Source organism: Equus caballus, chromosome 14, assembly GCF_041296265.1.
Source record: "Equus caballus isolate H_3958 breed thoroughbred chromosome 14, TB-T2T, whole genome shotgun sequence".
Taxonomy (NCBI): domain Eukaryota; kingdom Metazoa; phylum Chordata; class Mammalia; order Perissodactyla; family Equidae; genus Equus; species Equus caballus.
Window position 1 is genome coordinate 67,052,883 of NC_091697.1, and position 24,777 is coordinate 67,077,659.

Consider the following 24,777-nt stretch of genomic DNA (forward strand, 5'->3'; position numbering starts at 1 on the left):
AACGTTATAAAAACATATCAAGGATATCAGACAGACAAATGATCAGATAAAAACTGACCACAAATGCTTGAATCAAGACAGGAAATCTCACAGTGAGATATAAATGGGAACAAGGAAATTCCGTATCCACTTTTGGACCAATCGATAATAAAAGACAATATCCCAAATGAAATAGGATTCAAATTTGCCCCCGCCCCCGCCACGTTTTTGGCTAAAAAGTACATATACATGGCTTAAACTAGAAAACTGGAGGGTCACTATATTTTTCACACTTGAAGAAGAAAATTTAAAACCATCCAAAGTTGGTTTTGATTCTATTTGAAGTTTCTATTAAGATAGTTTCCTACTCAAATTATATTGGCATCTCACGTATGTGAAATGGAAGACAACACAGGACTCCAGTTTCCCATGACTTAGTGGGAATGTGAACACGGGAGGCCTTTGGGTCACATGTAGCCCACATAAGGGAGTGATTTGGCCTACTAGGTATTCTAAAAAAGAATTGTACAAAAACAGCCATATTTTTGTCCTTTCTTGAAAATCAGATGTGGAGAAATTGGCGCTACCTTCCCAAATGATCACAGACGCGCGGCAGCCTCCTTCAGAGCAGGCCTACACCATCCAATTTGCATTTCTACCACTCCCCACTGTACAAAATCCAAGTCCCCTGCCTGGTTCCAAGCACCTTCCTGCCTCCGGACGCATATGACTAGGATCCCTGCCCCAGAAACAGAAGTACACGTGAATCTTGCTATAAACTCTTATGTTTTGCCCATAAAGAGGTTTTAGGAAATGAGCATTCCCTTGAAGGCTTGGCCAACAGACTTGAACGACATACAAAACCTCATTCAAATACTATGGGGATCTAAAATAACATTGAAACCTGAACGTCTTTATTAAATCACTGTACCTTACATATGAATCCACAAGATATTATATTAGTACTTGATTTCTGACTTCACTATAGGAAAAAAAAGAGAATTCAAAGCCATCTTTAATTTGGTTCTCATTCATAAACTTTATAGTCAATGTCAGCATAACTTAGCATATGTATGTGTAGATATGAAACAGTATTACTGTAGTTCGGTGACCATTTTAATACCCAGAACAATAAAAAATGATAAAAAATTCTTAGTTGGTCTTGACTGCAGCACTAGTAGTGATAATCCAGTTTACAGACATTAGATTTATACTGATAAATTGTAAATGTGTATTTTTAAGCTGACTGACTTGTGGTTGTTAATGAACGCACATGCATACATATGTGTTCATGATGTATTCAAATCTCTATATGTTTATATACCAATACCCATCTTTCTGTGTTTCAAAAAGCAAACATATTGTCATCTGTTTTTGTTTGTTTTTCTTTTTTTTCTTTTTTTTCTTTTGTTAGAGGAAGATTAGCCCTGAGCTAACTTCTGCTGCCAATCCTCCTCTTTTTGCTGAGGAAGACTGGCCCTGAGGTAACATCTGTGCCCATCCTCCTCTATTTTATATGTGGGACACCTGTCACAGCATGGCTTGACAAGTGGTGCATAGGTCCACACCCAGGATCTGAACCAGCGAACCCCAGGCTGCCAAAGCAGAATGTGCAAATTTAACCACCACACCACTGGGCCAGCCCCTGTCATCTGTTTTTAATACTAAAGTCTCAATACAGAGTCATACAATATATATGGGACACTGCATCAATCATGCAGAAATAGCTTTTCTATCCAACTGTTCCTGAAATCCTCCATTAAATTAAGATTTGAACTGAAACCAAAGACACATGAATAAAGTAATAATAGCTTGAGAAAAGACATAAAATACTTCAGATTGAGATTGTCATTTACTTCATTATATCAAAGAATATATGTGACTGAAAATATTACAATGACTCTCCTTTTTCCTTTTTTTTTTACTATAGAAGATGAAATAGTATACGAAAATCGACAAACATCTTCAAGTCCTCAGACTATCTGACAAGCAGTACCCTATTAAAATAAGCAAAGGAACAAGAGAACCTTGTCTACTTCAACTGTGCCGTCAAAAACAAACCAGAGGAAGCCGACTGCCACAGAGCAATGAAAGTGTTGTATCATTTGTAACCTGATTCAGCTGTGGGCATCAGTCAACCATATTCTCTCAGAATATAAAACACAGTGTAAAAGAACATAGTTCAGGCAATTTAATCAAATGCCCAAATGAAGTTATTCTGATTTAAATGAGGTTTAAATTCATTTCAAAAGTCACATACTTCAAGTATATATAGTTATATTTTTCCTAGTGGCTACTCAAATGATTTCTTTCTACTTGTTACAGAATCTCCTGATCATAAGTAAAATGATTATAATGTAGGGTCATTGAAAGGTTGGTTTGTTTCTGTACTTACTCTGCACACACACACACACACACACAAACCCGTGTCCGAAAACAATACAGTAAAATAATCCAGAGCATTGACTTGGATCTGAGGTTCCCAGGTTCAAATCTCAGCAGGGCCTCTTGTTGGCTGTGTGACTTGAACGAGTCACTTTAAAATTCTCTCTGTTTCATTGTTTTCATCCGTATAGTGGAGATGTTAATCATTCTTATCTCAGTGGTCATTGTGAAGATTAAATTAGTTAACATTATGTAAAGCATTCCGGACAGTGTCTGCACATGGCATGTGTGTGTTTCCTATTACTAGTTTGCAATTCTGTTTTCATTTTCCTTGAGTTCCTCTTCTTATATCCTGTCTGGAGAAAGCAAGCCTGCTATCTCATCCTCTCACATTGTTACCTGACTCATCCTCTCGATTCACCTCTCTCCTCTTCACAAAGCTCAGTCTTCCATACTGCTCTGCTGCTTCTCATGGCCCCCACCTCCTCCATATCCATGATAGCATATATTCAATTTCCCCATTATTTTCTGACTTCTTATTGTCATCTTCCTCCAAACATTTCATTTCCAGCCTAACTATGATAACATGTATGATGTAATTTACTACATTGATAGTAGATTTCAATTCATAACTTGTAACGCACACAAAATGCAGGACTGCTGCTGTTGTGCAGTCTTTTGCTGGTTTTTTGATGAGTTATATGGTAAACTATGCCTTGATTAAATCTGGCAGAGAGGTACCAAAATAGTTTGAGTGCTCAAACGAAATAGAAGAACTAGAATTTAAAATGTAAAGTGTCAAATTAAGTATCAACCTGAATTTTGAAGAGCCCACTGCTTTTCTGTAAATGAGGTATGGTCTCTGTCAACAAAGTACCTTCATTTCTACTTCATCTGATATCATTATCCACAATATCGGCTCTGGTTTAAAGAGCTCCTGAGATTCTTCAGGGCTGTGTGAGGTAGAAAGGACTATATCTTGTTTTTACAATAGCTACTGTGTATTGGCTATGCAAGGCAAGCAGTAGTAAAACCTAGTGGGAGTCAATAAACTGAGTAGATAGGACTCGGAAAATATCTAACCAACAAATAGATTCTGTAATAATGTGACATTTTTATAGTCACATTTTTTAACCATAACAGTGCTTGAATGGCACACATTATAGTATTTCAATTTAGTCATTTATCTAAAAATGAGTTTTATCTTGGCTCATAAATAAACAGTGACATTCCAGCAATTTGAAAAGCTCAGCTCCACCTTTGGCTGCAAAGCTCATTTTACAATTACAGAAACACATGCCCTTTTGTGCCATGTTGCTTAATCTTTGATTTATGGCTCCTATCTTTGGGCTAACCTCTTTCTGTAAACTACACAATGTTTGTACAAGCTCAGCTATTTCATTCTTATTTCTAATCTTAACGGGTTGTTTTCTCCCTAGTGTCCATGTTTCCCCACCAAATAGGTTAGAAGAAAGTATTCACTCTTTCAGTTCACCAAATACTATTCAATGTCTTAGTATGTTTTCAGAGTCTGAAATAAGTTAATGCATTTCCCTAAAAGCCTTGGCTAGCTCTTACAGAAAGCCTTTCTTTTCTGGCCCCTACTCCTCCCATTGCTTGCTCCAGTGTGCCTCACAGCAAAGACCTCCTGGGCAACGGCTGCCTGCTTTCCCTCCTTTCCCAACTTCACTTCCACTAGGCTCCCTCCCCAGCAGGCTACGGAGAAGAAAATTAAAATGGTACATCAGAATGTTTCTCCTCCGCTTCCATCTTGTCTGCCTTTTAGTGGTGACTCTTGGAAGTTCACAGAGTCACTCCCACTTCTCACACAGTCTATCTTCAGCTTTAGGTCTTGTCACATAATTCAGTGCACACTGGAGACATCTTTTACGGCCGGGCACTTAACCTGAAAGAAATCCGTGTCTTGCTCAAGGCCTAAGATGATGAGATAAGTGTAGGTTCTTATGTCTTCCTTCACCTGTATCCACACTTTACAGACTTGGCAGCTCTACACCAAGGTTTGTGCTCTGGGGTTGTTGCTAATGACTTGTTTCATTACGGATGGATTTTCCTCTCTGTTTTTCTTTATTTCTGTTGTTGACTGCCAGGTGCGGAGAAATGTACTTTTTCTCCCGCATTTTTAAGTAGAAGTCTTTATAAAAACTTTTGTAAAAATAAAGATGCTGATGATACAATAAAAGTGAAAAAGTACAGGGTACAAAATAATATATCCAGGATGACACATAACGATGACATCAAATACATCAAATGACATTTGGGGGTAACACACCCAAATGTCAAACCACTGTCTCAGAATTGGAGAGTGAGTTCACATTTTTCTACTGAAACTTCTTTGTATTTTCCAAGTTTTGTGTTTTCAGTGAGCAAGCATTACATTATATTCAGCAAACAATGTTTACAAAAACACATTCATGTGGCAGCATAGCCTGTTTAGGACTCTCTACTAAGCACAGACTTATATCTGTGCACTTACTCATTCAACATTTACCAAATGTCTGTTACACGCCATGCACTCTGCTAGGTTTGGGGAACATGGCAGTGAACAAAGGGAAGTCTTTCCCACATCAGCTTACATTCAGGTGGAGGAGACAGACGGTAAATGAGCAAATAAACACATGATAGGTTACTTTGGGGGAAGTGCTACAACAGGGAAAATAACACAAGGTAAAAGTATGGAGAATGACAGAGGATTGAGTGGAGACACCAAATGTTTTGGGTCTGTATGGATCAAAGAAATTGGGGAAGGCAAAGAAGCTAACAAAGCAGACAGTCACAAGAGCCACCCCCAGCTTACTACTACAGGTGCTTATCATTCACTCGTTGTTCATTATTGGCTAGGCAGTCATTAAATCATCAAATAGTTTGTTGATTTCTGAGCAATTCTCCTGAAGGATATAATACTTTTGCCTTGAAATACATAGGGACTAATTATATCTTCGAAGCATCTGGAAAACAGCATATTTCAAGGGTTCTTCCTGTTAAGATGTTTGACTAAATAGCTAAAATAATGAAGGACTGCTTAATGAACACTCAAAACCAATGAACTTAAGACTTCTCACCAAACAGCAATTAAGTAGTTACCGTACTTTAATACACTGTGTGCATTAAGTGATTGCTCACCACTAACATTTGGTCACCTCACTAACTTTTCTCAGGAATTGTGTGGGAAAACCAAATACATTCAGGCTGCACCCTAACAACACAAAGTTCCTTGAAGTGGATTTTAGCATACAAAATTGCCATTTTTTAATATAAAACATGGCAAAATTTCTTCAGTTACAACACATCTATAGAACTTAAGGAAACACAGTTGAAAACAAGCTGGAGTACAGATGCAGTAACCGCTCCCTTTCCCACTCTGGCTAAGGACTGAGGTCGGACACGCCGCTCAGCCCACGCCTCACCAAGTGCTCACTCCATCCCATTGGGCTACAGTAGCGCATGCTTTTCTTTTTGCATTTAATCATTAAAACACCCCCTTAAAGAAGCTATCTCCATTTTAGAGGGTAAGTAATTTGCCCCAGATCCTATAGCCAGTAAATGGCTGAGCAAGAATTCAAAGCAGGCACTCTGATTCCAGGGTCCGCACTTTCAACCTCTATTCTCCACTGACGATCCCTAAGCTTATGATTACTCCACTCGAAGCTTCATTTTTGACTGAAAGAATCCTCAATTGTATAACATACTTCCATACCTGAGCAATTAATTTTGGACCTAATTTAATATTTATGTCTACATTTAATTGTAATATCTATTTTTAAAAGCCATCATATATTACTCATGATATGTCTGCTTTTAACACTTTCCTCTTAGGCTGTTGCCACACAGACTGCTTCTGCACCTGGATAGTTGTTACTGGAGTCCTAACAAACCTGTTGCACCAAAGTTATGAAAAATTGTAAGTTAAATAAAGTGAGGTCCACAGCAAATTCTAAGGAACACAAGCTGGGCCCTCTATTCTTCTATCCATCCATCCATCTAATTCAATATTTCTAGGAATTACTGTAATAAATTTTTCCACTTGAATCCTACTGCGTCTATCTTAGTATAAATTCTTTTAAATTCTCGTTTATTTTGCTAAAATATTGTCCTGATTGGACTCCCCGTAACAAAACTCTTGCTCAATCTTTATTTTTCTGCCAAATTCTCTTTCCAAAGCATAGCTTGATTTTGTTTTTCCCCTTTAAAGGAGATAATGTTTGTAAATAAATTAGTACCTTGCCTGGTCTATAATAAGTGCTTTGTAAACACTATTATTTTTGCTATAACTATGTGCCAGACATGACGCTAAGCTCTGGGAATATGGTAGACATGAATGAGACATGGTGCCTGGCACTGAGGAGCCTGCAGTCTCGTGGAGACAGAGAAAAGTAAACAGTCTATCACCATACAGTTGTGGAAACACCTCACCCCAACTTGGGTGGAGGCAGAGGTCAGAAGCAATGAGTTGACAGGATAAGAAGGCTGGGAACAGGAAGAGGAAAATTCTCAGGAGATTAACAGACTGGAAATTACAAGGAGCTTCAAGTCATTTAATAAGCCTGGAGAAGGGTAGGGGATTGGTCACAGGACTCAGGAGGCTGCACAGCTGGGCAGGAGCAAAATCAGAAGGGCTTGTATGTCATGCAAAGGATTTTAGATTTTATCGACAGGCAATGAGAACCTACTAAAAATTTACTAGCATCATCATTGATTCAATCCATTTTAGAAAGATCGACTGGGTAACTGTACAGGAACTGACCAGAAAGGGGTGGAGTTGGTTAAGAGGTTGCAGCAGTAGACAAAGGGAACAATAACGACAACCTGAATAAAGATACTAGAAATAGGGATGGAAAGGAGACTATAATGTTGAGAGTAATTGAATAAATAAGGCAATTTGTTTAGTATTTGGATGTTGGGAGATATTGGGAGGTTCAAGAGAAGGGAGTGTTATGGATAATTTCCTTGAAAATTGGGGCCCTTCACTAAACTAAGATACTCAGACAGAGCCAAGATTTTGAGAGCAAGGTGATGAATTTACTTTGGGGGCGTAGACTTTTTGAGAGCTGATGAAACATCAAAATGCAGATAACCAGAAGACAAAGAGGATCTCCAGCCCAGGGCTAGAGATAAAAATTTGGAAGTTACCAACACAGGGATAGCATAAGCCTTGAGAATGAATGACACAAGAATCTACGTAGGATTATTTATTAATATCACTCACTGAAAAAGGTATATGAGGTCCCAGTTTCCGCAGAGAGAAATGGATCAAGATTTGACTCTAGTCATCCATTTAATATTATCTCTTGCCACTCCATACCATATATCTTACTGTGAAGTCACATCAAAAGTCTGTCGGGCCCCTATGCTCTCCCCTAAATTTTCTGCCTGTTGAACACCCACTTAGCCTTTAACTCTAAATCAAACGTCACTTTTCCTGGGGACGCCCTGGATAATCTGACCACCCTCCTCCCAATTCCAGATGGAGTCATTGCTCCCTCCTTCTTCCTACTATAGCACTTGGTCCCTGCCTCTACTATTGATATACAATTTTTTCTCCTCCACTCCGTAGAAAGTTCATAGAGGGAAAAGACTGCATCCACACAGAAAAAGGTACCAAAGCATGTTTACAGAATGACTTCATAAAGTAATGTGTCCTCCACCTGCAAACACCATCAATTACTCCACTTTAAAGAACCCATAACTACTTCTGTTTGGCAAGCAGCCACAGAAAGTTCTTAGGTATAACGTGACATTTTCAGTATGACCTACTAAGGATTTTATTTTATTCCCAATTACTAGTACTCATGTCCACATAACTAATGTGAGAAAAACAGTGTAATCATTTATAATAATAATTACAATAAATATACTAGTCCCTGTCAGTGAAAATGCTACTGTATTTTGGAACGAAGCAATAGGAGGCTTCCCCAGGATCAACTGGGAGATCACTAAGGCACTTTGACATAATATCTCCTCCAGAAAGGACAATTCAAAGACAATAAGTAAGTAAATAGATAGTTGAGAAAGTCTGTATTTCTTAAGTGCCCAATACAGGAAAGGTATATTCTTCATAAAGACAGAAGACAGGAACTCTACCTGGGCTTAACTTTAAAGAAAATGCTACAGAATAAAAAGAGATGCAAATGTTCAAAAGACAATCATTCCTTCTAGAAGCATCAACTCTTCTGGCAATAGGATATTTGTTTGTGCCTACTCAGCTCCTTGAACAGAAGGGACAATCTACAAATCCATCTTTGGACTGACATAAAAGGCCTTTCAAATTGCTATTCCTCCCTTGACTCTATATTGTAAAAAAGAGACATTTCTGAAATTCAGTTTCTTTCTAGCTTGTTAGAGAACACTTATACAATCTTTCCAAGAGATTGAAAGATACATCCACATGGTCTGAAATTTCAACAACTATGACAAATTTCGTATCATTTAGGAAGAAGTTGAAGATGTTTTTCTTTTTCAAACTGACCACTATTTCTTCAGGGAATTTGTGAGTTTTCACTCTTGACAAACAGTTTAATGAGCGTGTTATAAATTACAGATGAGATGGTTCTAAACACCACAGAGTTAAGAATGAGAACTCTAAGACAGAAGTCAGAAAAATGTGTACGTGCAGAAAAATCTACTATACAAGCATTCTATTCAGCTTTGATTATAAATAAACAGATCTACCCTCGAGAGCCTGCAAGAAATTGAGTCCTAAGGATCACCTGTCTTGAACTACCAAGAGGGTATAACTGTGAAAGTTCTTAGCCCCGGCCCCTACAGTAATTAAGTTGAAGATGCCGAGTCATCTATGATACAATGCAATTATCTTTTAATGGTCAGGAATAGGGTTTATTTACATCAGGCATACCCAATTATCCCAAGTAGGTTAAGTTTTAATTTACTAAATAGTTTGAAGTTGTAACTTTCTTTTCCAGAGGTGTTGTGACGATGTACCCTGTGCAAAGAAACAAGGTCAAAGATCTCAAATTCACTTTTTAGTTCTGCCGCAAGCACTGTGTGACCTCAGCCCTTGATCTCTGTTTCACTTTTTCCATTCTTAACATTTGCAAGATGCTAGTTGTTTTCTTCTCACCTTTTAAAATTTTTAAAACAATGCAACAACAATTAATATGGCAAACCCAATACTTTGTAAAAATAAAAAAACAAATGATGATGGTAACACAAGTTGAAAACTTACTATGAGCCAATCCTTGGCTTATTATATAGTCAAAGTATTAAATCCTACCTAAATCATGTCATTCTTACAACGACCTCTGAGACAGGTAATGACTTGTGTCAGATTCCCAACAAGAAACAGGTGGCACACTTAAATACAATTTGAGGGTAGTTTAATAAAGAGACCATTTGCAAAAGTGTGAGTAGGGTGTGCAGAAACTAGTAGGAGATGGTGCAGTACCCTGAGCTAGTAAGACTAAAGGGAAGCAGTTATCAGCATGAAGTGTCTGAAGGAGGGCAGAGTTATCAGAATTCAGGAAGCAGCCTAGGGAGATGGCTGCCTACCAGGAGCTGTTGCCTACAGTAGTGGGAGGTGACCTGGCATAGGAGGGGACCCAGGGAATAAATAGCTCAAACTCTCTCCCCCACCTGCTTGCTTATCTCCTGCTGATGCCTCTCACTGGCCAAACTCAACCAGAAGCCAGACAACCAGGAGCCTCCAAACATCTCAGCACACAGAATAGGTGGAGAAAGGAAGAGAGTAGATCCGACATCCATTATTCCCATTTTAACCCAAGCATCCCAAACTTACCTTGAATAAATGAGGCAATCAATAAATATTTGCTAGTGAAAGAAGAAATAATATCAAAATATCAGGAGGTTCAGTAAGCTGCCCTGAATCACATACATAGTAAGAGGCTGAGCCAGGCTTTGCTCTGAGGTTCAAGTCCATGCTCATAACCGCCTATCCACCATCTTTATCTCACACCCTTTATAAGTGTGCTGTTGGGTGTTTTGGGAGACAGTAAGAATGATAAGAAATAATGACCACGCTTATGAAATTGTGGGCTAGTTTTATCATCTCACCTTTCCATCTCATTATTGTCAGATCTCTAAATTCCCTTCTAGCTTCAAAAGTTCTATAAAAGCAGGTCCTAGACCTCTTAGAACTCCACCACCTATTCCAACTGAGCCGTGAAACCTTCCATCACATGGCATTTTGCCCACGTGTCTGACAGTACCCTGCCTCAGAGGGATGTTCTGAGTATAAATAACACAGGTAACATGATGATATCTTTTAAGAAGACAAGCCCTTAACTTCTATTTACTGCAATGGAGTAAGCCTTAGGTCTTATATTATTAATACATTTACTTGTAAGACATGTTGAAGGATTAATTTGTTCAGCCAACATATATTGATCATATAGTACATACCTGAATCTGTGCTAGGTACTTGCACAGATTGAGAAAACAATTCTTACCAAAATCAACAACTGGCTTCCTACAGGAACGAGTCCATAATTATCCAGTTAAAAGGATTTTAATTACCAAAAGAGACTGTAGGCACATATGCTGGAGTATAGTCATGATCTTGCCCCTCAGCAGCACCTTCTCTTTCTTCTTCTCAGTTGTTCTAAGCTAGGATATAGGATAAAAGCCTTATAATGAGCACAAGCCATCCCAACCCTGACGTCGTTCCTCGAGACAATCAAGTATTCTGTTATTTTTCCATCTCGTAGGAAGGGCCTCTGCTTTGAAATACCAGCCCTGTGTACAATGGCCTGCCTCAAATAGGAATTCGTCCCTGTAGGTTTTTTCTCAGTTCTGCTTTTGAGCTTGGGGAGACCACTCTTTCAGGCCTGATCCTGACTGAAATAGCGTATAGAAATCTTTCGTCTTTTTCAGGGACAAGGCAAGTGAGCTGGCACAGCTACTCACTTTCATGCTGTGCAAGCATTAGCTTTGCATTTTTAAAAACTATTGTACAATGTGTCATGCAGTGAGGTTTGCCAAAAGGAGGGAAAGGGAAAAAAAAGAATAGCAGAGTTGATTTGATTTCCTACACGCAAGTTTTAATGATTTTGGAAAACCATCAACCTAGATCAAATTTCTATACTAATTTGACGGTTTCCCACTAATGGCAAGAATGCAAAACCATCGATCAGCCTCATGATAATTATATTTTAAAGAACAATCTATTTCCTGGATAATTCTAACAAACAGAAAAATTCATTTCATTAAAAACTCAAGTACTTGATGATGCTTATTTCATCCAAGAGCTCTAGGTAAAATCACTCTTTCAAACAGCCTGCAAATGTTTACTCAGGTGCACACACCTGTGCTTTCTGTTACTAACAAAAGCTCTGAGTGTGCAGGACTTCTGCTGTATGAAATGCATTTACATATGTTATGAAAGAGAAACAGAGAAGAAATGAGTAAGTCCGTTACTGGGAGAAGTCCACATCCCTCTTCTTACCAAATCAATTTGTAACTTGCGAAGAGCTCTGCTATTTCCTAGCAACATGAGTAAACATTGTGCTATATCCAGTGCCCAAGATTTGTAACCATGTTAATCTGTGAGTACTCAACTTAATTAAAGATTAGACTTTTAAATTGTATTCTTAGTGCACAACAGCACTGCTAAATTATGATGATCAGTGGCTAAGTGTGCTTATGTCTGCAGAACTCGAGGAATGAAAATGAATCATTTATTTCCATCTTGATATGACTGCTCTTCTCTGAGGCGCTATTCTAAGAGTTCACAGGCCTTGGAGTTCATTGGAATTCTATAGTTAAAACACAGCTTGGAGACCTCATTTATGAAAATTCCTTTAAACCTTTCACCACTTTGACAAAGCCAGTCCAAGTTCACCGAGCCAATTCAAAAGTAGCTCTCAGCCTTTTTATAGGTTTTCAATTACACCAACACAGCACACTAGAGCCGTCATGTTGGAAGAAGTATTTTACAGTTAACAGAGAGGCACGAGATCTTTTTTAAGAGATTCAAATGAAAGCGGCATTCCCTAAACTGCAGCCAACAGATGCGAAGCTTTGTCTGTCTTGAACCATCCTTGACTTATTAAAGAATAGAACTCCAAATTACTTAAACATGGCTAGTGTTTAGTTATCTACAATATGATAGATGCTACGATTTTTCTAACTTTTTAGAATTTACTCTGAAAAAATATTGGCAAGCTACCTAGCCCTCAAACCGTTCCAAATAGTTTTGTTGAAAAATTGTTCAAAATACTTTCTAGACTTCATTCATCCTCCCCCTACATAGTGTGTGACAGCAGGATTTACTTTTCCCTGTATGCACTCTGAGAAACAAAAACCCCAAGCAGGTCAATGAGCTTTCCAGGTTGAAACTGGTAATCAATGGTAAAACGGAGGTTAGGCCCAATTCCACTTCCCATTTCAATGCAGTCTTTAAGCAGGCCTGAGGTAATCATACTCTTTTCTGAGACAAGAATCCATTCTTAAAATGTTTATATGACTTAACAGATCAAAGACTATTTTCCTCCATTTCCAAACTTTGAATTTATTTGAATATGTGGCTAGTATGGTTTTATGGGAGTACTGATCTTTGAGACTTGGTTGCATGACTTATTACAAGGGATATTTATCATGGGGTAAAGTAGACAAGCAAGCACATGCACATTAGTTGGTTAGAAGCACTTGCAAAATTTAAATACTGTATGTGCAAAGGCAAATTTACTCAGGATACAAATCCCCCGTTCTCTCAGGGGGAGTGGGGATGACTCTAAAACCACTGGGAACGCAGAGAAAGCTCATCCTGATGACTCTAACAGCTCCCTGATGCAGGCTATTCCTTCCTTGAATGTTTAATGTTTGAGATGTCAGTTCGGCCTTTTTTGTCATCTTAGTAGGAGGCTTAGTTCAGTGGATGAATTTTCTTTTGGCGTTTGGTCTGTCCTGTTTTTTTTTCATCCTGTTAAATAGCCCATTACAATTTAACACACTAGACTGTAAATAAGTCCTCTAGCATTCAAAATTAGGAGAGGTGAAACCTAAAGCTATAAGACACACAGAGGCTCAGTACACTTCTAGGTTGGAAAGTCCCTTTCGACTGTAGAGGCCCCCTATCTATTCAGGCTGATGCAAATGTGGCTCTGTGGCACTGGACAGAGCTGGGATTGAAAGGCGGGAGTCAGGGCTGGTGAGCCGCGCCCCCACACACCAATCCCTTCAGCCCCGGGGGTTACAAATAACCTTCCCTCACTCATTAATGCATTCCCAAAGTCCTGAATGCCAATGATGGGGCCTACTAAACACTGCCCAAGACACCGGGGAAAGAAAGATGACAGACACGTTCCCTACCCTAGAGAGCCCAGGTTCGAGAGCACACACAACCGCGTACGACAGCTCCTGCAGGGGCAATAGCAGGGGAGCAAGCTAAGTGCTGAGGGACACAGAAGCCTGGTACTCCCAGGGCCTCCTCAGAGCCCAAGTCTGTGGTCCTCTACAGGAGCCACGAGCCACATGTGGCTGCTGAGCATTGTAAGTGTGGCCAGTCTGACTTAAGAAAATACACCCCAAATTCCAAAGAGTTTGAAAAAAAAAGAAAGCAAAGAATCTAGTTAATGGGTTTTTTGGTATTGATTACAAGGGGAAATGCTAATATTTTGGACATACTGGGTTAAGTAAAATATATTATTAAAATTAATTTCACCTGTTTCCATTGACTTCCCTTAATGTGCCTACTAGAAAATTTGAAATTACCTATGTGGCTTGCATTCACGGATCCTAGTATCTCTATCCACCATTTCTGGTCTGAGCAGTCGTAAGACAACTCTTGGGGAGAAAACCCTGGAGGGAGGCTGCCAGAGGGCAGGTGGGCAAGGGGGAGAAGTAACTGTGAAAGGAGAGGAGACAACACACAGGGGAGCCTATGACGGGCTATGAAAAGGGAACAGAGGCTGGCAACGTGTCTGCCTCCTGAAGAGTGCTTGCCTCCTGGATTCATTTGCAGCAAAGAGACCACAACATAAAGGCCAAAACAACAACAATAATTGCATCACGAATAAATGAGAAGCAGCCTGTGGTTTGCAGTGAGCCATGCTCTGCCGGGGACCAGACCAACTAGCTAGCCTGGTCTTCACCCCATCTGCGGCTGGTCTTTTGGTGACTCTGTCTTCTCATCTGCAAAGGGGGGACTGAGATGAACTGTTCTGTCTGTGTGTCCCCCTTACTCTGTCAAGTCAGTCTCTGGAAACTTGAAGCGCTCTAAACACCCCGAGGGAGGGAGGGAAGGGCTAAGGAAGTAGACACATTTGTGACCAGAGTTTTGAAGCTGTAAAGAAAGGAAATGTGCACAGGATGAATCTTTCATACTCCCTTTTTCATAAAACTTAACGCGCTTTATTTAAATTATTTGCTAGCCTCCTTCCTGGCTATATATAGGCTAGATGGAAGTGCCATGAGCCCAGGAACCACATCTGTGTGCTCACTACTGTGACCACAGCTCCAAGGATGGAGCTTGGCATACAGCGAGTCCAAAATAAATGTCTGTGGATGGGTCCAAATGGAGAATCTGCAGTTATTTTTGTTGTTGAGTATCTGTTGAGTTCAGGTCTCCAGGTGTATAAACCGCACTCAGGAATGAGCTAGGAACTCACCTAGAGATGGTCAAGCAGTAGTGCTGTATCGCTCTAATGATGTTTTCTGCTCCGCATGTGAGAGTCGTGACAGTTAAGGAGGACAGGGAGCGGAGACCCCCCAGCCCTCACTGCTCCCGCACTGGAAACATTCCAGGATGCTCTGGCGGCAGAAGCAGCCACTTCACCGCTTTCAACAGGGAAGTTGAAGGCTGAGGGAGGTCAGGACTAATAAAGGCTGGAAATGTCACTGGCACAGGTCTCATGCTTAGTTTGGTAAGATGAACGAGCGTGGAGGCAGCGTGAAGTAGCAGTGACACAGATCCGGGTTCTGTGTTTAATTCCACTCTCACCACTTAGCAGCTGGGAGACTGAGTAAATGCCTTCTCTGAACCTCCTTCTCTACAGCTTAAAACATGGCTCATAGTGTATGTTTTAGAAGGTCGGTTAGCTATAATGTACTTTTCAAAAAGGACTAGCACATAGTAAATAACCAATAAGTGGTTACATGTGATACATAGTAAACACTAAACAACGGCTATTATCTTTGTTCTGGATTACGGCTTTTAAACAAGGATTTTAACCTGGAGTCCATGGAGCCCCAGGAAATCCACAGATGGGCTTTCACAGATCCTGGAAATCCGTGAACTCAAATACAAAGCGGTTTGTGTGTGTGCACATCTTTTTCCTCTAAGGAAAGAATCCATAGCTTTCATCGGATCTCAAAAGGCTCTCAGGCTGAAAACAGGTTAAGAGACATTGAGCTTCTATGGCTTCCAAAGTGTTTAGCTCATTTTATGTACCTATGGAATAACTTTCTGAGGGATCCTCAGAACCAAGTCTTTTCTACACCTGTTCAAGAGGCCTACATTTTATGCACTACAGTATAACCTCTGGACGAGACCTAGATTATCTGGCAACATCACAATCACGGAACAGGACTGGAATTTCTAAGGTAGAAATTCATCTTAATGTCAGCTATAGTAGTAGAGTCCTTATCTCTTTAAATATATCTTTTTCCATAATCTTTTTGACATAATTGATGGCCAAGGGAGACAGCTGGAATGTTTTATTCTTAGGAGGTAGTCACTTCATTTTAGAACAACGACAGAAAAATTCTAATAGATGAATCGGAAGAGCCCGGTCGAAGGCTGATTCTATTCCTCAACAATGCAGGGGAGCGTCTGGCAGCCCAGCCATCTCCAGGAAGAGGGAGCTTAGTAGCAAGCAAGCCCCTTCAACTCTTTAGATAAATCTTAGTTTCCTCATGTAGAGAAAAAGGATGATAATTATAACATCTCCTTCCTGGGGCTGCTGGAAGAATTAAATAAGGAAATAATTGTAAGGCATCTGGTAAGCACCCAATAAAGAGTCAGTGCCTCATAAATATTAACTATTACATATCCTCTTTATGGTAGGAAGAAAAATCATTCCTCATCTGATCTCTCAAGGCTAGATTCTAGCCTTGAGATTGGTTTTGGGCCACTGATGTTTTCCAGCCTCTTTCTTCGGTAGCTGTTAGTGACCAAGAAGGAAAGAAGAAACACCAACCACGGGGAAAACTGTTGAAAAAGTGTCTGAGCAGTAACTTCACAGAGAACTTGTCTTCATGTCCAACATTCTGAGATGCAAATGCGAGAATCAAGTTAGAGGAAACAGAATAAACCTAAAAACATCACCTTAAAAACCTGAAGATGAATGATTCAGTACACATTTTTCGCTCATTCATTTAAAAATTGGTGAGCATATAAGATGTGAGGGGCACTGTACCGAGCACAGGGATACACAGCTGAGAAAGCACCGTGCAGCTCTCAGGACACGCAGGGCAGCGAGAGAGAGGGATAAGTACACCCAACACTGCACCGCCAGGCAAAGTCTGACGCAGGGCTTGGGTAGGAGGGGGTGTGCAGCCAAGGCTTCTTGAAAGAGCAACACTTGGGTTGAGTATAGAAGATGTTGACTAAGACATCTAGATATGTTCACTAAGACAAGAAAGGATAAACAATATTCCACAGATTCAACAGCACATGTAAAAGCATGCAAATAAGAGAGCAAATGGAGCATTTGGGGACCTTAATGTTATATAGGTCAGCACAGCATGAGGATAACATGGGCAGCTAGAAGAAGCCTTTACTGAACACCTTCCCTCCTTGCCATCTGCTGCATCCAGAGAAGGAGGCAGAGCACACATCGTGGGGAACCTCAGAATTTATGGTCAAGAGCTTAGACTTTTCCCCCAGGGCTATGAGGTTTTGAATGGTTCTTTTTTTTTTAATTGAGATATAACTGACATACAACAATATATCAATTTCAGGTGTACAGTACAATGATTTGATATTTGTATATATCGTGAAATATTTGTACATATTGTGAAACGACCAGAACAGTAAGTCTAGTTAATATCCATCACCACACATAGTTACAATTTTTTTTCTTGTGACAGAGAACTTTTAAGGTCTGCTTGCTTAGCAACTTCCAATATGCAATATAGTATTACTAACTACAGTCGCTGTGCTGTACATCACATCCCCAGGATGTGTTTAGTTTACAACTGGAAGTTTGTACCTTTTGACCACGGACTCAATTTTCTCTCTTTGCTCTTAAGAAGAACACTGAGGGAGTGCAAGGAGGATGGCCTGGAAGCAGGGAGACCTGGAGATGACATCTAAGAGGTGACTTGTGAAGAGTGAACCAGGGAGGGAGGGTCTAAACCAAAAGAGGCAAAGAGTAAGACTGAGACATGGAGCAAGAGGCCCTGGTGATTGATTAGGTAGAGGAGGAAAGGCAGAAGGTCAGCTCAGGATCATCCCCAGGTTTACGGCTCGGTGGCTTAGTAAGAGGATGATGGGTCCTCCAGGGAAAACAGATGGAATAGTTTCTGCTGTTCCTGCTTGAACAGCATCCACTTTCTCTTCTTTTCAACATTTTCTTTTTAAAAACCACCCTTCCCGTGCTCTCAAGTCATTGGGTTTAGGAGGGTTTTGCTGACCACCCTCCTCCACTTCCCCTACCCCCAGCCACTCCTCACAGACCACATTCCCAAAGGCTCCAGGACTGGGCACATTACCAAGGCCCAGCCAAGTGGCATGTTCCAAATCTCTGGCCATAAGAACTGGTTCAGGCATGGGCATATGATCAAAGTGGTCTAATTAGATTTAATTCTGAATTATCCTCTTTTCCTGCAGGAGTTAAGCCTGAAGCTGCTGATGACCATTTTACCACCAGGAAGAAGAGAGGAAATCAGAATTGGATCCTTCCTGAACTTTTCCAATACAGGAGCAGGATATGCCCCTTCCTACCTGAGCAAGTATAAACTGGTTTTCTGTGACTTGCTGCCAAGAGTCCTGACAAATATAAAAAGTAAAGACAATTGTGTTTCAAAAAAGAAAAAAAAGTCTATTTTTGTGAGTGGTAGATTATAAAAACCTATATTACTGTGACAATAGTACCTTAAAACATTTAAATCTACAAAAGGCATTTAGGGACTTTATAACAAATTCTACTGTGAATAATGAAAAGCAAGGCCAGACTGCTTTAGAAAAATGTTACTGCACCAGATAATGGCACATTTAGTCATTAAGTTAACATTTATTGAATATCTTCAGGGTTCTTAGACTTGTGCAATAGAAACTATAAAAAAGTATAGGCTTAGACTCAAGCTGGTCCATCCAAGGCCCTTCCATAAAGAGCAGCTGTGTATGCTGTTCAGACTAATTGTGTGACGTGAGAGAGGCCAGATGTTTTTGTCAGGCCCAACAGCTGCACTGGATGGTAAGGACACCACCTGAATTTCAGACTGGCCATCTATAAAACAAAGCTGATGAAGCAGCACCTCAACTGAGCCCTTCAGTAAAGACAGAACAGAACCTATTTTGGATTCCTCTCCCTTCTAATAAAACATCTACTGACATTTATGGAGGAGCCTGGATGATGCATTGTGCTGGGCCCTCTTTTCTTTCTAATTCTCCCTCCATGAGAAAACCCCACCACAAGCATGGGTTTAACTGTTATTAATGCACCTACATCTCTATGTAAATTGTCACCTCCTGTCCTGTCTGCCTCCCAGTGGCTAGGCACAAATAAATCTTCAAGTGTCCCTCTCTCGTGGGCATCTGTTGGTTTTGCCACCTCCTGTCCACTGCCACTTCTGATAGCAGTGCTCCCACGTCCTTTGAGGAAGCACCTACCTACTGCCCATTGTGTGCTGTCTTAGTGGAGCTGTCAATCAACGCCTCTGGCTCAGCAGTGTGCATGCCACTCAAACCGGGCCAAAGATGTTCTCCTTCCTGGTACGCTAAGTCCAAGGGCAGAGCACTCCAAGGGCAGACGTCCAGCTGTGCCTCAGGAAAAAGAACATCAGCTCCTACTTCCCAATGTCCCCAGAGTAATTGGGTTTCCACCCTGAGAGTGGTTCTTCTGACTTCCCTTTGATGCTTAGGATATTCTCCACACTGTTGTTTTCTATTGCTTTACAACTAGAGAAGCTTAACTATATACAATCCTTTGCGATTTAAACACTAAGCGCTAGCTAACATTCACAGCATACTCTGCAGTTTATAAAGTACTTTCACGTTCAATTTATCTCTTTTAATCAACCTTTCTGGAACTGAATTTTTCTCCTCCCCCCAATAAATCACATATTGATTTCTCTATTTCTCACAACAGCACAATCATTCTTTCAGTCACTTAAGCTCTTTTAAATTTCAGAATGATTTTGACTCTCGGCTTTCAGTAACCCCCTATAATCAGTCACCTAATCCTAAATATGGGATCCTCCAGATCGATCCTTTCCTTCCCATTCTTTGTGCCTACACCCTTGCCAGAGCCTTGCTCATCTCCCAACAATGGTCTGCTGACTCTGCCACAAGCCTACTGTCTCCAAAACATCTTGACGCCACAGGCAAAGGACATGGCTAAGATTTTATTATCATTATGTCACTCCTGTCCTACCCGTGATTTACAGAACAAAGATTACAGGACAATAATTTACAAGGCAATTCTCTAACCTCAATTCTGGGCTGTCTACAAGCAGGCTCCACCTATCTCTCCTTACAGTACGCTATTCCTCAGCAGAAAACATTTGCTAGAATAAGTGTTCTCAAACATGTAGTAGGCTGCAAAAAAAGTGGCTATAATTTTTTGCAGCTCCTTCTCATCATAAGTGGAGTCTTTCGACACTCCTTAAATCTGTGGTGGCCTCGTGATTTGATTTGGCCAATGGGAGAGCAACAAGTAAAATAAAAGCAGAGGCTTAAAAATCGACTTTGAACTGGGGTTTGCTCTTTTGCTGCTCTTGGAACACTGCTTGATTGCCATGTAAAGAAGCCCTGGCTAGTCGGCTGGAGAATGGGAGGCACATGTCCCAGTCACCTGAGAACCTGGCCAACAGCCCAACAGCTGCCAGACATAAGGGAGGCCATCCTAGATCATCCTGCCACCAGCTGACTGAAGATGCTTGAGGGAACCCAACCGGGACCAGCAGAAGAACCACTTAGCTGAACCCAGCCTGCGCTGCTGACCACAGAATCAGGAGCTATAGTGGTTGTTTTAAACAACTAACTACATTTAGGGGTGATTTGTTATGCAATAACAGATGACTGATAAAATATCTAAGCTGATTTGGTCACTTTCCCCTAAGAATTCCTTTTCAATTACTATTTAGTGTCTTGGACACTCAATCATAAATATCTTCTGTCAGGTTTTGTACCATTCTACTTTTTCATATGTCCTATTTCCCCCCTTGTAATCTCCTGGTGAAGAGATTGTGCATTATATATTTTTATATCCCACATATGTACAAAGTGAATACACAATGACTATGTAGGAATCAATCAGTATTTTTCCAGGGCCCAGCCATCAGGCATATCAATTAACACTGGCATCAGGCCTGTCATTTCAACACCATATATTGATCATTTTATTTTAGAAGCCTAATAAAAGAGCTGGTAAGATGCAAACCATAGAATATAAAATCATTATCTAACCTATATAAAGTGCAAAATCATGCATAGTATATGTCATATTAGTAACCACTTTATTGATTCATTTTCAGAAAATTACTTCTTGTAAGTTAATATGCATATCAGTCAAAGGGGCACAAGGAAAGAAGTACATAAGCATAAAAGTTTTCACAGAAGCAATGGTTTGATTTTCACCAGGATATTATTTTTCTCCCAAGACACATATTTCTCCTATGTGGCTTGCAACCCTAATCTGACAGACTGCCAAAAACAAGGCATCTATTCTAAAAGTGTCACTGATTCTCTTGTTGCTATTCAATTAGATTTTGCATTTAAAAGAGAAATTCCCTTGTGTTTCTATAATGATGCACCTGCTCCTTGGGAGATTTCCTCTTTTGACAAGAAATGCCTTAAATCTGGCAAGAAAAAGGGCTCCAGGCTTTCTCTGATAATATCAAAGATCGTTTGTTTGTATTAGATGTTTGTGTGGGTTTCCTCTCTCAAGAGCAATAAAGTACTGTTACAATTCCTTCCAAAACAACAGTGCACACAAAGTTTCTTGGCCTCTGTTCTGCATTTCCACTGTACACCTGCACCAGAACAACTGCTTGGAATCAGCAAAGCTGTGACATAGTAGAGAAATTTACTTGCTTTAGTCACTTCCTTTTGGACATCAACACATGGTAAATGTCAAATCAAGAAATGCAGCAGCATTTAAAAACTACTACCTTGTAATCTTTACTCAAGAAATGCTCGCTATGGAGAGAATGAAGTTTAATTAAAATTTTATCCCTTATTTTCCTATTTTCTTCCTAACTGAGATGTCCAAAGATCCTTAAGAGGGGCACCATCTTTTCTTTCCGTTTCTAGACCTGGGAATGCCTACATAATTGGTTATGAATAATCTTCAGTGAATATTGCCTTCCGGAGAGACTTCTGTGATTGGTACCAAAACACCTTTTTCATAGTTTTAAGGACACCTTAAAGGTGTCTCCCTCGAACCATGCCGAATGCAATTGAACATTGAGATACATCAGAAATACCCAACAGACATTCTCTCCCAGATGTGAACACATGAGCATACCGCTTTCCTACACCTTGTTCTCTTGGCCTTTCAAAATTTCAATATGTACAAATGAAATACAGATTTCAACCCATTCCCAACTGGGATGTCTGCTCTATAATAAGAGAAATAGGTTTCTGCCTTCCTGCAGAATCAGCAAGGAAAGTGATGCTTGAAAATTACGTGTTTAGAGTGACACCTTGGAGAACTGACATCCTCTGCACACATGTAATCCTCATAAACCTCCCCAGACAGCCCTTATTTCATTTTGCAAACTGCACCCTGGCCCGGCTCCACCGCACGTGGTGTGCGGTGAGACTGTCCTGCAGCGGTGCTCCCTTCCTCCCGGCTCTTTGATGGGCGCTTGTCAGTAACAGCCAAGAGCAGTGGGGCCCAGCCACCAGCAAGTGAAAAACGGGCACCGACAGTAAGCTTCCTTAATTAACTTTCCCAAGGAAAGCAACGTTCCCACAGGAAAAAACAACACGTTTCCCCCCTCCTAGCGGTCCATTGAAAAGGAGCAACAATGCTGTTGCCTTTTTGTTTCCTAAAGACTTTCCTCGCTGCAAGCAGTAGCGTGTTCCTCAAAGAATGCTAGTATTTCCTGTGGAAACTGTATGGCTGCCAGTAATGGCTCATAATTTTCCCTCTTTTCGCAAAAATGAAATAAACAAAACGTGGCATTTGACAATAGCCAAAATACCAGTTCACCTCACTTACCACCTGCAGATGAAAGTCATCACCGCGAGAGAGGGCCAAGAGAGAAATATTCCCGGCTAAAACTGACGCCCATGAGCCCGGGATGCAGGACAGCGCCGGAGGGCGGCGGTGGGAGCCCGGGCTGGACCTGGCAGCCTGGGAGCCGTGGTGCCAAGGAGAGAGGAGCTCCTCTCGGGCGGCAGCAACGCCAGGCGTCCCCCTCTTGCGTTTAGTATTATTGTTGTTGGTACTGTTGCTATTACTATTACTTCGCCCCTCGTTATCTCAGCTCTTGGGAGCTGCGGCACTGCCCATCCCTGCCTCTGACACGACCCGAGGTGGCAGCATGAATAATAACCACAAGAAATGGGCAAATGAAAAGAACAATCCTTTGGAAACCCAGGCGGGGGCTGTTTCCCCCTTTCCGCGAGTGAAGCAGCCGCTTGGCAGCCGCCACCGCCGTTACTATAGAGACCTCCCCCGAAACCCTTTCTGCAGAGGCGCCGCCGCTGGCCCCGCAGCCCGGACTCGCGGCACAAAGGGGGCCCGGGAATCGGGGGGAGCAGGGACGACACCCGCCGGGGTCGCCCGGTGCAAACTTGGGAAAGCTCAGCCGCCCGCGCCGCCGCCCCCCGCCTCCCTGCGGCGCCCGCCCTGGATCGGGACTCACCGGGGGCGCCCGGCGCGCCGGCGGCTCCGGAGCGCGGACCGACGGACGGACGGACGGACGGACGGACGGCGGCGGCGGCGGGAGCAGGCACAGCCGCAGCAGGAGCGGGCGGGCGGCGGAGGCGCTGCCGCGGCCCCGCTACGTCACAATGCGGCCGGGCCGCTGGCGCCGCTCCCCAGGCCCCCCAACGGGCGCGCGCGGACGGGCAGGCGAGGGGGGGAGCCCCGGGGCGGCCGGGCCCGGAGCCGGCGCCGAGGGACGCGGAGCGCGGCAAGGGCGCACCGCCGGGGACGGGGGCGCGGCCGCCACTGCCGGGGCTGCCGGAGCCGCCGCGCCCTCCGCGGCCGTGTGCCCGGCGCCGCCCCCGGCCCGCGAGCCCCCCTCGGCCTGACTGACAGCGACCCTCCCCGCCGTCCCCGCGGCGCCCCAGCCCGGCCCGCGACCCGCTCCTGTCCACGCGCGGACCTGCTCTGTCTTCTTCCCTACCTTTCGCTCTCTTACCTCTGCTGCCTTCGCTTCTCGGCAGCTGGGCTTCTCCTCCCCTCCCTCCTACTTTTTGCCCCCGCTTCCTTCGCTCTCCCCCGCCCCCGTGCCCCTGCCGCGCGGCCTCGCCCCCTGGAGATGAAATCGCCCCTCACAGGGTTCCAGGCGTCAACCTCTGCCACCTCATTGGTCCCCAAACCATTCCAGGGTTCCAGCCTAAACCGGGAAAAGAGACTCGGGAAGGGGGAAAACGGAACGTGGGCACGGTCCTGGGAAACCGTTGGGCTTCAGAAGCCTTTGGCCGAGCGTTTGGCGTTGGCACGGAGTCTTCAGCCCCCAATCCTCCCCCTGCCCCAGGCTCGCCCACCCTCGGGGACGTCGCCAAGGAGCCCGGAATGTTGTGTGCTCTAGTGTAGGTGGTAGATGGAGGAGACTTTGGTCTGAAATAAAGGCTTTTTAATTCAACAACGTTTAATACCCTACGGCCCTACAGTAATATTAACTTTACTTTTAGCGTCTCTTTCTTAATGGGGGCGGGAGGCGGCAGCGGCTGGATGAGGCGTCAGCAAGCCAGCAGGAATGACTGCCACTTTCCTTATTTCCGACACGAAATCAGGGAGAGTGGAAGCATTTATGGTAACATTGGCTCACGACCATCTCGCTTTTGCCCTTTGGAAAGCTTTAAATGGTTTTTAAGAAATCTCTCTCCCAGGAGAGATGACTCTGAAAAGTTCACTCAGCAAAGCCGTTGAGGGCCACACTCTTGCTCCAGGGTGTGACTGCTTGCCTGATGCTGCCCCAGAGAAAGTGTGAGAAAGCGAGTTCTGGTCCGTCTGTTTATGGGCATCCTCCATCCTTTGCCAGGTCCGGAGGACAGGAGTGGCGCCATGAGCCTGGGAAACTCAGCTCTGTCTGGGTTAGTGGAAATGGGGATGAGTATCGTGTGTGAGCCTGTCATTG

At 42.4% G+C, this 24,777-nt stretch overlaps 1 protein-coding gene across 15 annotated transcripts in view; it reads right to left on the reverse strand.

Annotated features, from left to right (window-relative positions):
- SNCAIP (synuclein alpha interacting protein) overlaps window positions 1-24,113 on the reverse strand; it is a 138,645-nt gene extending 114,532 nt beyond the window's left edge. For 5 of the 15 annotated variants that reach the window (XM_070233191.1, XM_070233186.1, XM_070233185.1 and 2 more), the window contains exon 1: window positions 23,335-23,473. The gene's annotated coding sequence lies outside the window, so the exon portion shown is untranslated. Of the gene's footprint in view, window positions 1-22,685; window positions 22,817-23,334; window positions 23,474-23,835 lie in introns of those variants that run through there. The other 10 variants (XM_070233193.1, XM_070233187.1, XM_023617808.2 and 7 more) reach the window with 6 other exon arrangements.
- Between the last annotated feature and the right edge of the window lie 664 nt (window positions 24,114-24,777).